Source organism: Tamandua tetradactyla, chromosome 19 (genome assembly GCF_023851605.1).
Source record: "Tamandua tetradactyla isolate mTamTet1 chromosome 19, mTamTet1.pri, whole genome shotgun sequence".
Lineage (NCBI taxonomy): Eukaryota > Metazoa > Chordata > Mammalia > Pilosa > Myrmecophagidae > Tamandua > Tamandua tetradactyla.
In genome coordinates, this window is record NC_135345.1 from 58,627,609 (window position 1) to 58,645,414 (window position 17,806).

The 17,806-nt window shown below is 36.4% G+C and overlaps 1 long non-coding RNA gene across 1 annotated transcript in view; it reads left to right on the forward strand.

The window, feature by feature from the left end:
* Positions 1–2,461: 2,461 nt before the first annotated feature.
* The window catches only part of LOC143663639 (uncharacterized), a 46,709-nt gene continuing 31,364 nt past the window's right edge, over positions 2,462–17,806 (forward strand). The window contains exon 1 of the long non-coding RNA XR_013166086.1: positions 2,462–2,496. This is a non-coding gene — a long non-coding RNA (uncharacterized LOC143663639). The remainder of the gene's footprint in view (positions 2,497–17,806) is intronic.

Below are 17,806 nucleotides of genomic sequence, written 5' to 3' on the forward strand. Positions count from 1 at the left end.
AATACTCAAGGGAAGCAATTGGCTGCGTACTGATGAGGAAGGGTTGCAAAGCTGAGTTTACAGAAGTGGATGAGTGGTCTCAGGGGAGGCGTTTTACAAGGACTTCTCTCATCCTGCCTGCATGCAGTTTTGACCATTCTTGGGGCCTGGGAGACTTTTCAAGGAGCAAATGGCCTGAGTAAACAGAGGCCTGTCTGCTGCAACAGGAAGTGGCTTGGACAAACAGAGGTTGCCTGCTACAGTTGGAACACTATACTAGTCATATGGTTAGTCTCCTGCCTCTGGTCTTGCCTTAGTCCAGTTACTCATCCACAAGGAGCCTGAAATGTGTGTCTAAAATGTAAGTCTTAATATGTTACCTCCTTGCTTAAAATTCTTCAAAGAGTTTTGGAATCTCTTACAATGAACCACAGAAGATACTTGTTTAGATTCTTCTGGAGCGCCTTTAAAAATGCAGAATCATGGGCCCTAGTTACAAATCCTGATTCAGAATTTCCAGTGAGTCCAGGAAATCTCTAGAGGGTTTGGAAATTTGCATTTGCATACAAACAAGAACCCATGGAAATTCTTATGTCTGTCAAAGAATAAGAACCACTAGTTTAAGGATAGTGATTAAGTAAAATAAAGTAATTAAATATGATTGCCTTGTTTAACCTTCTACTGCTATTATGGAGTCTTTGTTTAAACCATACCCGATTATTTGCATTATCATATTTCTTTCATGCCTTCTTGCTTTTGCACACAGTGCTCTTTCTATCTTGTGAGCCCATTCTTATCCTTTTAACTGGATAATTCCTACTTTTTCTGTAAGAGGCAGTAGGAACAATTCTTCATCTGTGAAGCCTTCCCTGACCTACCACCTCCCACAGAGACCCATTCTCACCCTTCTAGCTGTTTCTGTCACATTTAATAAATACTATCATTACAGTGAAGAAGAGCCCAGGTTAAACCTAGTGAGTAGCTGTGAATATTATGACCAAAAATAGTGCATGAACTAATGTGTCTGATGATAACTGTGAGAGTGGTAACTGTATTTTATCAGTGTCTCGTATTAGCACTCAAGACAATGGATGTCACACAGAAGGCATTGAGTAATTCTTTGCAATAATGAATTAAAAAACAAATGTATAATTGGAAATATGATAGGACTTTTTCTTCCTAAGATATAACAACTCAGCTGTTATAATTCAGCCCAAAGATAAAGAAAAGGTCAATGACTTTATTTCATTCTAAAGATAACTACCCAAAATTGGTGTCATACTTCTGCCCAGGCCTTACTAAGTGCTATTGGAATTAGTACTCTTTGTACCACTACATGTCAAACTTACCTTCTGCCCAATATATCTAAGCTTAGATAAGCAAGAGGGAAAGAGAATCATTGGTCTCTGTGGTTGTTTGGAGCTGTTATGTACCACAGAAAATGCCATGTTCTTTTAATCCATTTGTGTGTAAGTGGGAACTTTTCATTTGATTGTTTCAATTGAGATGTGACCAATCCCATTCAAGGTGAGTCTTCATGCCCTTTCTGGATTCCTTTATAAGAGGACACAGAAAAAGCTTGGAGATGAAACCCAGAGAGTTCAGAGAAGACCCAGAGAAGCTGAGAGAGGAAGCCACTGAAACCAGAAGCTAACAGCAATGAAACCCTTCTTCAGAGATGGTATTGTCATCTTGATGCCTTAATTGATACATTTTCACTGCCTTAGGACTATAAATTTGTAAGTCAATAAACTCCCCTCTAAAAGCCATTTCTGGTATATTGCATTTTGTCAGCTTTAGCAAAGCCAAACAGTGTCATAGGAAGTGAAGCTTGGTTGGTGAGAGGCAGTCCACAATGAGGATGAAAGGGGGGTAGTCTACCCCCAAATCAAGTGATACGGACACTTCCTGGCATCACCTATATGTCTTTACTGCAATAAGAGAGACTGATGCTGTGTACTTTATTTGAATATACCATTGACAGTGGATTTCTGACTATCCCTGTGGTTTTTTGAGCAAAGGAAAAGAAAATTGGAGAGAGGACAGTGTAGAGTGGGGTGAGAGTGTGACGCAGTCTGTGCACTCACTGTTTGGCTTGGTAGAGATGTGTAGATTTCTTTTGTATCAAGTGTGCACTATAGAACATAAGTGTTTTTCAGCTGTCCTTGTGGAAACAACTCTGGGGGATTGATGGTCAAAGAAGATATCTTTACACGAGGTGGACGACTGGAAGAGGAACATGATGGGGGCATGCAGAATGGTGGTAGAAATGAATGAGCTTGACCTCCCATATCCATGAACTGTAGAGAAACCTTCAAGGTTGGCTGCTCTGAGACAGGATTGCCTCATGAGAAAGGCAGATCTGCCACAGGGAGGCCATTGGTCAACTTTGGTTGAAAATGTAGCAACAGACTTTACAGAGAGAATTGCAACTCTATCCTTCTAAGTCCACTGACAACTGCCTTTTCCTTTCCTTTGTCATATTCAGAGTCCCTACATCCTAGAAGAGGGAAGAAGGTAAGGACTGTAAAAGTAGATTATGCATCTTTTCCAATTAATAGTTCCATTGCTACAAGTGTTGTCAAGAAGAAAGCTTTAAATATATCATCATTTGGAATTTTAAACTAGATTGGTTTAATTATATATCCAACAAGGACCAGAAAGCTACAGAAGCTTCCTATGGTGGTTATTAAGGGATCTACCTCTGAGTAGGGAATGGAAATTCAACAAAGTCTTAGGAGGGCAGTGAGTAAAGAAAAAAAACTGTTTTATAATTTTTATACCATCGAATCAAGATCCTTGAAAAAAATCCAGCCTACTTGAATAAAAGTAATAAGAACTAGAAGGCAATAGGAGTTCACCAAGGGCTAGTTTTATCAGAGTAATATCATTTCACTTTCTGAAAGTGTTTCTAGAGGTTTGGGAATACCCACATGAACCAGGAAGCCTCAGGATAAGAATGTTGATAAAGAAACTCATAGTTTGTACAAGTGTCTGTGGGAATAAAGGAATCATCCAGAGTGGAGTAAGTTCTGTATTGCGTTTAGAAAAGACAGAATAAAAAACAAAGTTTCTTTCAGTTTTTACTCGACTTTCCCCATTCAGGAAAGGCCTTGCTTTTGGGTGGAGTGGATAGGTATTGCATCAAATACTATGATCTAGGTTAGGTTTTGATGTCACACAAACCTGAAGTCCTGAGTCCACCCCTCAAAGCAGTGAGATTTTCTCTTGACTTTAAATTTGTTTATTTTTGTGAGTAATAATATCAGCATCACCCTCCTTGGGTTGCTGGGCAGATTAAGTGAAATTACATACATACATAATACTATAGCTGACCAATAGCATACCAAAGAGTAAACTCTAATGAATATGAATTTCTTTTATTCCAGGAGAAATATATTGCTGGAAAAAGTATTAGACCCTCATATTTCACTAAAACAAACCTACTTCAAAAGTGTCCAAATCCTTTTTAAGCACTGATTCAACCCCATGAAGCTGCTTGTAAATGATATATTCTGTCTTCCAGATGCTTTGATTCTGTCCATGGGTGATTTGGATGGAGACATGAGTTCCCTAGGTGTGTTAAATCTATAGGTCTAGTCTATGTTAATGAATCATCAATCTTCTGTGTGTTTGATTACTCACATCCTGATGTGATTCCCCAAAGCCTGATCAGTTCTTAGTGAAATGATATAATTAGGTTTCTGGATTAGCAAAGCTGTGGCCTCGCAGTGGGTAAGTGGTGACCACATAAAGGAATGTTTTCCCACCCACTAAGGACCAGCTAGTCGTCATGCATCACATTGCTGCTACCCTTTTTTTTGATGAATCTATGGAATCATACTAAGACTTTAAGAATAGTATTCAAAACAAAGCAACTCTATTATGTGTCATGAAACTACAACTATAACATAGGCATGCTCAAAATAGCAAGTTTGTTACACAGGATGTTTAGGCAGATTAAACAGCAGGGTACATGCTTTTCCTCAGGGGGGAAAATGATATGAAACAGCATGCAGGCATTAAGGGAAAAGTTTTGCAGTAGTAAAAAATTGTTAGCCACCTGCCAGTTCTGCACAACAGCAGGTGCACCTGTTAAATGTCCACAAAGTCAAAATAACTTTTGAAAGCTATTGTGTGGTTATAATGTCACCTTTCACCCTTTGAAAACATCAGGGCAAACAAGACAATGCTGGGGTGCGTTATTTGTTTTAAATCTTTGTCTTGAGAGGAAACAAAAACGTTATTTCTTAAACTGAAAATAAGATAAAAAAATTTGCTAAAATAATTTCAAAGACATGCATATTTTACAATAAGCTTGCAATATTTAACTTTTTTCTCCCATTATAACATTTCAGGAATACTGGGAATTTTTTGGTCAACTCTATTCTCAGCCATTACTTATGCTTTTCTTTCACAAAAAGTTACTCTTAACCAGATTGCTGTGAGGGAGTATTCTTTATGATTTGTTGATGGCACAGTACATTACAAATGTTACCTGCAAAATTAAGCTTTCAACATTTTTTATGAGACATTGTGAGCCAGTTTGAGTCTGTTGTACCCAAGAAAAGCCATGTCCTTTAATCTTCATTCAATATTGCTGGGTGGAATCTTTTTTATTGTTTCTGTGGAGATATGAACCACCCAATTTGGGGTGGTAACTTTTGATTAGATGGTTTCCATGGAAATATGTCTCCACCCATTCAAGGTGAGGTTGCTTACTGGAGCCCTTTAAGAGGGAATAATTTTGTAAAAAGCTTTAGAGCCACAAGAGACACCAGAGCCAACAGAGCCAACAGAGCCCAGGCAACCAGAGACCTTTGGAGCAGAAGGAAAATACCCCTGGAAAAGATTTATAAAATGAGGAAAGAAAGCTAGCAGACATCATCATTGTGCCCTTCCATATGAGAGAGAAACCCTGGACTTCATCAGTCCTTTCTTTGTAGTTAAGACATCTTTCTTTGGATGCCTTATTTTGGACATTTTCGTGGCCTTAGAACTGTAAACTTGCAACTAAATACATTTCCGTTCTGTTTCTGGTATATTTTATTCTGGCAGCTTTTGCAAACTAGAACACTGTGCTTATGGGCTGGGTCTTTGTCTGGGTTAAATTTGCATCCAATTCAGAAATTATCAGAGGTTCTAGAACACAGACCCTCAAATATTTTTTTAATCAAGGTACTCATTATGTTGCATAATAATGTTTAGGGCATGCCTTTATGAGGATAAAACAATTTGAATTGAACAAAAGGTCGCAGAATCATAAATGTTTAATATTGAAAAAGATGTCAGAGTCTATTTAGTTCCTCTCCTTTATGTAAAAAAAAAAGCAACTGAGGACCAAAAAGATTAAATGAATCATATAACATTATTAGCTAATTAGTTGAAAAAAATCAAAATATAGAAATACATTTTTACTTAAATACAGAATTTCTGATTAAACATATATTAATAATCATAGCACATTCAACTGCTACTTTAAAAACTGAAAAAATAATTATGTTTTTATGTCTTCAATTCAGTTGTGGAAGATCCAGTTCTCTGATTTCCACTAGTAATTTTTAATATCATGTATCAGAGCACAGTAGCCATTTAACATCAACCAGGTGATACAATCTAAATTTTTCTTTAGTGTTCCCATTGAGATAATGCTTTATAATAAATACACGTCTATATTCACAGCTAATGTGAATTATAAGAGTCACATTTCATTTAATCTTGTGAAATAGACCATTTTCCCTTACACAGCACAAAGGTAAGGTACTCATCTAATATTCTACGTGTTTCCTTACACTTTCCTGCCTCCCTCGCAACTGGGTAGAGTCAAGTGAGTTATATGGGGCAAAGGATTAAGAAAAGAAGTAAGGCATATCTTTTTCAAGCTGAGGAAGTAAAAAGCTTGGGTTCTTCCTCCATATTTCTTTATTGTTTTAAATGCCAATGAGGGAGTTCAACTGTTGAAATTGCACTATCATGGGATAGAAGCAGCATATCTCCCTGAGTTACCACCTTGAAGAAAAATGTCTCCTCCATCAGACTTTGTATGAGTAAAAAATCCAAACTTTTGTTGTATTACGCCACTTGACATTTCAGGATTTGTCTGCTTAGCAACTGATACTGCTTAACATCATTAATTGAAATATTTTGCATACATGATAATTTGCTTATTTTAGCTTTCTACATAGAAGGGTACATGTTTTTCAATTTCCAAATATTTATCATTAGTAGTGTTATCAAACAATCGACTCACTGCCTGATGCATACAAAAACTAATACAGTGACACCAAGATTCTGAGAAAAGAAATATTTTAATGAGATGTTAGATTCTGAGAAAAGAAATACTTAAATGAGATGTTGACCATCCAGGAGATAGAAAGTGTTTTGGTTTGCTAAATGTTGTCAGAATGCAATATACCAGAAATGGAATGACTTTTAAAAGCATACTTTATTAACTTGTAAGTTTTAAGTTCTAAAGATATAAAAATAGTGAAACTAAGACATCCAGAGAAAGATACCTTGATTCAAGAAAGGCTGAAGTCTGTCACATGGGAAGACATGTGGCCTGTGTCTGTTGGTCCTTGTTTCTGGTTCTGTTTCCTCCAGCTTCTGATGCTGTAATTTCCTCTGTAAGCATCTATAGGCCCTCACTTAGCTTCTCTGGGACACAATTCTGGATTCTGGCTTGCTTAGCATCTCATGGGAAGGCACCTGGTGATGTCTGCTGGGCTCTGCATCTCCAAACATCCATGTCTAGGCAGCTGCTATCTCTGTCCAGCAACCCATGCATCTTCAAATGTCTGCATCTCTGCTGGTCCTGAAGCAACTATTGTCCAAGCATCTGAGTTTTCTTCAAAATGTTTCCACCTTTAAAGGATTCAGTAAACTAATTAAGACCTACTTTGAATGGGTAGAGCCATATCTCCACCTAATCAAAAAGTTCACATCCACAATTGGGCATATCACATCTCCATGGAATAACCTAATCAGGAGGTCACACCAACAACTGAGAGTCAGTCTCCATAGAAGTAATCTAATCAAAGCTTTGCCCACTACAATATTGAATCAAGATTAAATGACATGGCTTTTCTGGATACACTTTCAAACCAGCACAGAAAGCAATCTCAAATTTGTCTACCCAATCTGAGAATTGAGAGAGTTTTATAGGATAAGAATAAAGGAATTTGAGGTCAGTGGCAGGGATTTGGTTTGACATGTTCTGATTGGTTGCTTTTAAAGCTATCCATATATGGTAGAACAATGTTTATGGGCTGGATATTCCTTGTTGAAGGGTCCCTCATATTTTATTTGCTTCTAATATCTCCTCATCCTCATAGATTTTGGTTCTGAGGAGAGTAAATTCCTAGTGTCTCAGGCATTATCTAAGGGACAAGAACTTGTGTTTCTGCACATGTCCCAGTTGATAACTTGTGGCCAGTTTGATTGACTGTAAAACAATCTCAGGAAATAAAATGCTACAATGGAGGACATTCCCACAAACCAGTTTTTGACTGCCCACAGTTTCAGTAGGTTGTATTGCTAACTCACTTCTAGGGGGTGGGAGTATCTTGAGAAACACTTCATTTGGTGGTAGGCACTTGATTTTCAGCCAAGGCCGTACATGCTAAGAAAAGGCTATCATTACAAGAGGATGGCTGAGCCTGGAGTGAACAAGCATAAACTATGAGACTCTGCGGCCCTGGATGTTTCCTACATCACCCAAGAGAAAGCAGATTAAAATTTGGATGGCATATACATATTTTATTAGTTTTATGATTCTAGATATTCACAGTTAACAATAGAAGAATATGTCTCAAAAATCTTAGTGAATATAGATTCAGGGAAATTTGGCATATTGCTTCTATTCAAGCTCAAAGAACAAGATATGAGTAAATCTTACTCTCCTCTGACATATACGTTGAAGTTTGAATAAGACTGAGCAAACCGACTGGGTTTCTGGACTATGTAATAGCATAAGTGAGGTTCTTTGCTGGTATATCACTGATGGAGTGATTTAAATTTAAATTTGGACCCAGCTTGCTGCTTAGCTATGTGATCTTGATCACATAACCTCAGTTTCGTCAAACATCAATTTTTCTCATTTAGAAAAATGAGAACTAGAATATGTATTTCATGAAATCCCTTTGAGGACCAAGTGATAAAGTGCAAAGGAAATGTACAGACTTAGTGGCTGATACCTCTTTTTCCTTTTAGTTTTCTTCCTTGTAAATGATGATCATAGCAGTTTCTGCCTAACTCACAGAGTTGTTTGTTATACAGGAAAAAAAATGAGATGTGTGCTGCTTTGAAACTGTTATGTACCCCAGAAAAGGCCATATTCTTTTTATCCATTCCTGTGGGTGCAGACCTGTTGTGGGTGGGAACTTTTAGCTAGTTTATTCCAATTTGAGATGTGTGACCCACCCTATTCAAAGTGGGTCTTAATCCTTTTATTGGAGTCCTTTATAGAGAATAAAGAATAATACAATAGTTGTTAGAGATAAAAGTCTAAGAAAAGCCAAGAGAGGGCCATAGAGGAAGCCACTGGAACCAGAAGCTGAAAGCAATGAAACTTAGGAATGGAGGAACAGTAGATGCTAGCCGTGAGCTTTCCCATATGACAGTGGCGTCCTGGATGCCAGCAGTCTGTCTTTAGAGTCCAAGTAGCATTCTGTTAATGCCTTAATTGGGATGTTTCATGGGAACTGTAAATTGTAAGTTAATAAATCTTCTTTGTAAAAGCCAATCCATATCTGTCATATTGCATTCTGGCAGCTTTAGCAAACTGGAACAAGATGATCTGGATAGAAACAAATTATAAATTGTACATTACGATTCAAATATAAACTATTGAAATGTGAATATTGCAACAGTTTATATTTTAAAATTAGGAAGACAAAACTGACTTTTTTGTTTTGCTTTTGCAATGTGAAGATGGTAAAATAATCCTGAAGTATTTTAACAAAATCCAGTTTTTGATACTCTAGAGCAGGGATTGGAAAACTACAACCTACATGTTAAATCCAGCCTTATTGCAACTTTATTATTAGCAAAGCTTTATTGTAACACAGTCATGACTCTGCATTATTCATTTATGTATTGAATATGCCTTCTTTCCTTCTACAATGGCAGAATTGAGTAGTTGCAACAAAGATTTTCAGACCCTCAAAGCCTAAAATATTTACATTCTGGCCCTCTGCAGAAAAAGTTTACTGGTTTTTGTACTAGAATTTGAGAAGCAAATCTGTGTGATCTTGGGTTTTTTTTTTTTAACTTTCAAATAAAGTGAATTAAATCAGCTTATTTTTTCAAGCCTGTAATGTGCTTGGTTTTTGAAATGATGGCAGATTGAAAAGAGGCTGTCAACAATCAAGTGACAAATATTTTTCAAATCCAATAACAATCTATCAAATTTGACCTAATTTTATATTAGAAAAACAAATAGATATTGTTTTAGTTTGCTAAAGTTGCCAGAATGAAATATACCAGAAATGGAATGGCTTTTAAAAAGGGAAATTTATTAAATTGCAAAATTACAATTCTAAGACTTTGAAAATGTCCAAATTAAGGCAACAACTAACTGTTGCCTTCACTCAAGAAAGGCTGATGCTGTTCGGAACACCTGTGTCAGCTGGGAAGGCAAGTAGCTGGCATCTCATAGCTTTCTCTCCAGGCTTCCCTGGGGACATTTTCTTTCAACTCCAAAGGTCTGACTGTGTGGGCTCTGTTGGCACTAAACTTTTTTTCAAAATGGTCCCCTCTTAAAGGGCTCCAATAAGCAACCCTACCTTGAATAGGTGGAGACACATCTACATAGAAACCATCTAATAAAAAGTTACCACCTACACTTGGGGAGTCATATTTCCATGGAAACAAAAAAGATTCCACCCAGCAATATTGAATGAGAATCAAAGAACATGGGTTTTCTGACAGTTTCAAACTGGCACAGATATATTACTTGTTTCGTAATTCATTCAGTGAAACGTAAAAATACCTCTAGGTATCCAGCATTATCTCTTTTATGCAGTTTATATTCTCTGTGATTACTTAAAAAATAGTCACTTAAATAAATCATGCAGTGTTGATAGTGATCTGTGTTCTCAAGAAAACAAAGCAGACTAAAAGGATACAGAGTGCCTTGGGTGTATGTGGGGATCACACATAAAAAAAAAAGCGAAACTCATTCCCCAAATTAAAAATAAACGCAAGTTAGAAGGTTATGAAAGTAGTCCAAGCAAGTGAAGATCACCAGTGGTTTGGATTAGAATAGTATCTACAAAGATGATTCCTTAATGTAAGCTGGCTTGACATAAACACTCCATAATTATTTACTTAAAAGACAGAATGCATGAATAAATGAATGAATAAAATACTTTGAATTCATCAAGATGATAATTAAGTTAGTTAAAAGACTGTAAAACTAAAATTTACCATGATTGTATTCATGTAAGTATATATATATATGTATAGGTAAGTAATATACAAAATGGAAAATGGTTGTTTTAATCTTTTATTAATATCTTTCTAATTAAAATTAAAGATGGCTAAAAAATGAAATTCAGTTCCTTAAGAAATAAAACCCAAGGTGTCATTTAGTCATAGGTTAATTTGTGAGGCAATGCAAACATAACCCATCCAAGCTAAAAATATGGGTACCTTCCCATGCACTAATATTTAAATCCTGTCAGAAGGGCAAAACCCTTTCTTTTTTTGAACCTTAAGGAAGAAGAATCCTTAATTGTTCCCTGCCAAATCCTTACTACTTTACATATGCCGCATTTGCTAGATTGAAACTTTCGGCAGGCGCTTTAAGGATTTTTTAATCCTCCTTTCTGCAAGATCAGTGCAATCTCCCTACACTGTCTGCTTTATACATTAGGGAATTCTATAAACCAACTGAGGAATTCAATAACAGTGGTGTTTGACGCGCTGGATAATTTAGAGATGCAGCCACCTGACAGCTGATTCTTCAGTGACTCTGCTTCTACTGACAGAAGTAAAAGAAAATGCTGAAGTTGTCAGTCTGGTTCTATTTTTTATGAGCAAATTTTGTACTTTTTGGAGCTATGGGATGGAGGTGCATTGCAGGAATGAACTTCATGTGCCAATCTGCAAAGCAGTCCTTGCTCTCTCTTGTGATGGGAATAACACTTGTGGAATATTTTTCACCTGAGGATGGCAAAGTGTCTCATTAAAATGGATTTATTAAACCTCAAGGGCCCTTTATAGAAGAGGGATGGTCAGCTGCTATCGCATCAAGATGGGAAACCTCAGCAAGTGACTAGATTATAGAACCAAAAATTGGCACACTTTATATGTTTTCCGCCTTGGTTTCAGCTGGGGTCAGCTTAGCCATGAGGCATCGTGGTGGTTTAATGCCCATCTTCCCTCCATTGAGAACCACCGTGCTCGATGTCAGCTAAAAAGGGAACCAAAATATGTCCTGTTCTAGTTTGCGAGCTGCCGGAATGTGATATACCAGAAATGGAATGGCTGTTTAAAAGGGAATTTAATAAGTTACAAGTTTACAGTTCTAATGAAGTGAAAGTTTTCAAATTAAGGCACCAAAATAAGTTACCTTCACTCAGGAAAAGCCTTTGTCAGCTGGGAAGTCATGTGGCTGGCATCTGCTGGTCCCTTGCTCCTAGGCTCCTTTGCTTTCAGCCTCTGTTCCTGTGGAGGTTCCTCATTTTGCTTCTCTGGGGCTAGCTTTCGTCTCTTGGCTTCTCTTGGCTCTTTCCAGTTTTTGGCTTGCTTACTATATTATGGTGATATCTGCTGGGCCTCAGGCATCTCCAAATATCCATGTCTCTGTTCTCTGAAGAACTGTTCTCCATTTGCTCTCTCTGTTGGCTCTGAGGCTTCTGTCATTTCTAACTCTCTCCAAAATGTTTCCTCTTTTAAACGATCCTAGTAAACTAATAAGACACACCTAGAATGAGTGGAGTCACATCTCCATCTAATCAAAAGGTCACACCCACAATTGGGCATGCTACATCGCCATGAGATAATCTAATCAAAAGTTTCACACTTCAGTATTGAATCAGGATTTTAAAGAAACAGCTGTGCCCACAAGATTAGATCAGGATTCAGCCATGGCTTTTCAGGGATACATAATACTTTCAAACCAACACACATCCCAGTTCTAGAACTGTCAATTCAAAGGAGTATCCCCCTTCATATTTAGAATGTCCAGAAGTAAGAGGCAAACACAAGTTTGATTTAAGCAGACATTGCAATAAAATAGTGAGAAGATTCAGGGCCCAAGAAGGTTTACAGTGCAAATTAGTGCTAAAGGCATTGGGGCAAGTACGAGTGATTTTGTCTGAATGATCCATCCATTCAGCCAAAGAGGACAGAAGATAGATAAGGTTTCCAAGCCTCATGAGCAGATTGTGGTGCAGTGAAGAATGGGATACAGGCAGTAAACTGAACCTGACTCACGGCATAGAATGAACCAATAGAGTGAGATGAGACTTTTCCCTTGCACTTCCACAGTCTGCCAGATGGTAACCTCTGAGGCTGAAAATAACCCCAGAAAAACTGTTTAGAACTGCCTCAGAAAGTGGGTGGTGCTGCGACTGCTGGGGAAAGGCATCAGTAATTACTGAGAGCAGCATAGGAGAGCAGGGGTGACCACTGACAGGAATTTCACTCCCTTCATGTATACTGATTAGTTGTCAGATACTAATTTATCTCCTGAATTTGCATTGAAGCAACTGCTAGGTTATAATTACTAGGATAAGTAGTAGTTTCTATAAATTTAAATAGCTTTTCAAATTTTTAAATAGAAACATTAAGAAGCCTTACCATCATTGATCTTGTCACCTAGTATCTGAAAGAAATGCTTCCTCTTTGGAGACTGACAATCCTTTTCACTCTCTGTAGTTAATTTTGAGTGCTCTTCTTAAAGTATTTACAGTATTTTTACCATAGGAAAAATATCTTTAAACCAGCTTATACATTCTATGGAACATGACCAGTTTTTGTAATAGCCTTTCATTCATTAATTCATCCATCCATGTATCCATTTTTTTTCAATAAATCAAACCTCAATTGTATTTACTGTATTGGGCATTCACCCAAATAGGGAACATGCAAATATAAATAAATATGATTCCTGACATCAAGTAAATAGCTGACCCTTAGGGATCTGATCTTTTTACAATTAATGTGACAAGAGAAATAGTCTTGTAATGGTATATATAAGCTTGACAGAGACATTATCTTTAAGTTAGAATGAGAAGAATTCTGTTGTTTCCCCAGATCAAAAAAACAAAACAAAGTATGGATTTGGGGACATAATATTCAGATCCAGTAAGGGAATGCATAAATGTGAAAGAATGTTATATAATCAGAGAGCAGGAACCCAACCGATGTGAGCAGTAGGAGTTAAGCCTAGAAATGTGGGAAGGGGTGAGTTTGTCAATATCCTTGCTTGACCTTCAGGAATGTAGGCTTTAACTTTTCATCAGAGGACTTTCAAAGCAATGGAGGACTTGGCCAAGTTCATGTTGTAGAAAGATCACTCTGAAGGCAATTTGTAAGATTTATCAGAATTGAGAGGTTAGTGTCAGAGAGACCAAGAGAGACCAATTAAAAGGCTATTGCAATAGTCCATGTGACAGTTGATGATGACCTGAACTGAAGCAGTGATAACAGGATGGAAAGAAGAGAATTGGACTGAGATATATTTAGGAGGTAGAAATAAGTGGATTTAAAAGTATCTGGATTGATAACATATAAGGATGTTAGAAATGGAGAAACCAAACATCACTGTTCACTGAGTCTAGCTTTCAGTCAACATGGTCTTCTCAAGAACCACAAACCACAGAAGCTCCTGCAACACTTATGAGCTATCATTAAGGACTTTTCTGGGTTTTCCCACCATTCTTCTGCAATCCTATTATGAATTGTTTTTATGGATCCTTGACTACATCTCCAATTTCAGCTCCACATGTGTCCTTTGATTTTCTTAGTTTTATCTCAGGGCTTTCCATTTGTTTTTTTTCTCTAGAGTCACAATACTTTCCCTCTCGACAGTCTGGAGACAGGATCTCTGCCCTTTCCTTTGCTAGACTCAAACTCTGAGAAAGATATACCTGAGCCTCCCAAAGATAGTTACAGCAAATTTCTATTCTGGATGACTTCATTAATAGAGACCCTTTAATTGATGAGCAAATATCCCGTGTTGATGTATAGTATCAGTTACAAACTTATCCGCGAGCTCAAGAATCAATACAGGGCACAAATGTAAATATGAGTTTATCAGTTTTATATTTGGCTATCGAACTTTTTTAGCATGAATAGAAGCACTGGAGGCAGAAGTATATAGCGTAAGAAAAGATTAAAGATAGAAATTATAAAAAAATAATTTAGGGCTGCCAATACAAAGAAAGAAAATGGGGAAAAGTATAGTAAAGTTATGAAGACAATTATGTCCAGAAATCAAGAAGAGAAAAATTCTCAAGAAGACAAGAGTGACAAACACCTCAGAGAGGCCAAACAAGACAATGAATATAAAAAAAGCTGCCCACCAAATTCTGAAATTGAAAAGTTGTCAGATGTAATGCCAAAGTCATTTTAGTTAAGCAAGGAAGGCAGAAGTCATTCTATGAATTAAGAAAGGAATGATAAACAAGAAATGAAAGAAAATAAATAGCCAATTAGTTTAAGGACTTGGGCAGTAAAGCCGATTGCAGAGCGTGGATAATGCGGTGAGAGGGTTACATAGTTAAACAAAGATCTTTAAATGGAAAAAGAAATAAACCTGCTCATTATGCCAAAAAGAAAAGGGAAAATTCCAACAGAAAATGGAATGGCATCATCCCTGAAGCAGACTGTCAGATGGAACAGAATGGGATTAAGGGCAATTATACATTTGGTGTTGGAGTTAAAGTAGGCATCTGTCCTTTAGAGATGTAAGGGAAAGATGGAAAAATAGGTAGGTTGGTAAGTATGTAGATAAAGAGAGGATTTTGGTAGTAGTAAGGAAGTTGATCAGGTTCACATATTATAGTCTTTGGATTCTCAGAGGAGTGTGAAGCAAAGTAATTTGCTAGGATAGAGGGAAGCAGAGTGAGGAAAGCTTGTAAAAATATGATAAAAACTTAGAATCATAGAAGTAAGGGATGCAAGAGAGAACTACATAGAAAGCAAAAGCAAAAAAAAAAAAAAAAAAAAGAATCCCAAGCTCTATTGGGAATGTTTAGTGGAGTCAGAAATTTTATTTTTGTATCACAGTTTAATAGCATAATTGTAGAAATTGACATAAGATTTATTTGGGTAGGTCTTACAATGGGAATTAACTATAAATTTTACAGAAGGACAAAGAGAAGGAAGGAAATAACCTTTATTCAGCAACTATATATATATATATATATATATATATATATATATATACACCAAGCAACTTTATATACATTGTTCATTTAATCCTCACTAAGTCTTGAGAGGTAGACATTATTTCCATTTTACTGAAGAAGAAACTAAAGTTGAGATAACAGCAATTGGGAGAAGGTCACAGGTTTTAAATGTCAGAAACATGTTTTAACCATCACCTGTCTCATTTTATTCTTGGTGTTCATTCAACAAAATCATGCTCAGTAATATTAAAGGATCATTTGAAATCATTGACTGTTGAGACTAGGTGGGGGAAATAGAGAGGCCTTTGAAGGAATAGAATAGGGAAGAGTCAAGGAAAAAAAGGTAAGTAAATTGATTGGTGCAATTGGTGCATAACCAACGTCAATGTCAATGAATAAAATATTGTAACACAGAAGTGGGAATTGGCAAGTTGAGATTCCAAAGATGAAGTGTATTTAAAGAGATTCCTGATATAAGGTCCTGAGAGTCCTAAAATAATTTGGGTTCCAGAGGTCAAGGAGCAATGAGGCTGGGACAGTGATTGAGTTACCGTTGTGAAAGCTGAAGTCCAAGTAACAGGAGGGCAGAGGTTAGTAAGTAAGTTGAGAAATGAGGTATCAGAGAGACAGAGTCCGTTCCCATTTCACAACTCTTAAATGTGACCTTTGGTAAGTCACTCTTCCTCTCTGAGCCCTGAGAGACAAGATTTCAAGAAGAAAAAGAGAAGAAGGGTGTTATTTTATGAGTTGTTTTTAACCAGGTTTTAAGTCAAATTTTACTCCCAATTAATCTTACATTAAACCTTGATGGAATTACTCTATTTGTGTAATCCTTTAATAAGCATTTCCTAACCTGGAAACATTTTTTCTCAGTATTATTAAGTGACAGAAATCTCTATTTCACTTTGGTAACAATGATTAGAGATGAGTAGCTTACTTAAGTTGAAAATTGGAAAATCTCCTTCTCTGTTGTCTTGCCCTCCCCACCCCCATTTATTTTGAAGTAAACAATGAGAGAATAGATTGATCCTCTTCACTTTTTAGTGCACATTACTCACAAAACTATTTTTTAAGTCTTTTATAATTATGTATCAACATATAAAAAAATGGGGATTTGTGCTAAATTAGATTACTGGAAAGGAATAAAATCTCTATCTTTTTACTCACAGCACTTTCTGTTATTATTAGAAGATTATTTTACCAGTGGGTGCCAAGGATCTGAAAGGCATGTTTAGTCTTTCCTTTCAAGTATCAGAAAAGGAAAATGCCAAAACCAATAACAAATTCCACTTATGGCCCTAAATAATTTCCTGGTAAAAGAATGAGCTCTCAGTATGCAAACTATGACCACAGATCAACTAATCACTTCTTATTGTGTGCTACTGTTTCAATGCCAAAATACTTCACTTTGACATAGTTAATTTGTCACCGTCAATACCAATTACTACCTTCTGCCAGTCAGCCCCTATCAGAACTACTAGTACTACAACTACTATTCCTACTAGTACTATACTACTACTGGCAGAAATAGGATATCACAAATTCATATGACAGATGACACTTATATTGAGAGCAAAGTTTTATCTTTCACAGTCAGAGAACATATTAATAGCTTCTTTCTATATGCAAAGAGAATGTTCTTAATCTCCAAACATGAATGTATCCGATGTATGTCTTACAGGTTCATTTTGTCCTTTAAATTTGTCTTTTTTTTTTTTTTTTGACTTAGTTTTACTTAATGTATTTTCTAAAGATGCTATGGAAGGTCCATTTATATCACTACTCTTGAAAATATATTTTCACAATTTTGTTTAGATTTCTTTTTTGTTGCTAATGGCTGAGTTCTATGAAAAGACGCAAATTGACTAATTAAGGAGCAAACAAGTAAGTTAAAAAAAGACTCACAAGTATCTTTTTATACAATTGCAAAAGGCAATAAGCATAGAAATCAGCACTCTTATATAGATAAATACATGAAATAAAATTTCAGTTTAAAATATGTGTGACCATTGTGGAGGTTCTTTTGAGTATGAATAGGCCACTGCCAAGAATTAAGCCAGAAAAATAGTGTTTAATTCTGGATTTCCAAGGCAAATCAAATGCATGTCATATATGTCACCCTTATATGACCTTTCATCAATCCATTCAACTTTATGATTATTTATGAAATTCCCTTATCTTTTTTGGTGGATTGAAAGCTACTTGAAAATGATGTTTCTCTCAATACTTCATGTTATTTCCCATGTTGATTTGTACGTAGTACATGCTCAGTAAATCTTTCCCCAGTAAATGATGAATGTTTGAAGCAGGCATCAGCATCCTCTATCTCGGTTTGACTAGTTTGGCACATAACCAGCTTTCAGTTTCACATGGAGAGCAGCTTCTGTTATCCTGCCTTTTCCTTTTTGCTAAAATCCCTTCAGAACTCTGATTGCCCTCCAGAACTCAGTTTTAATTATTTATTT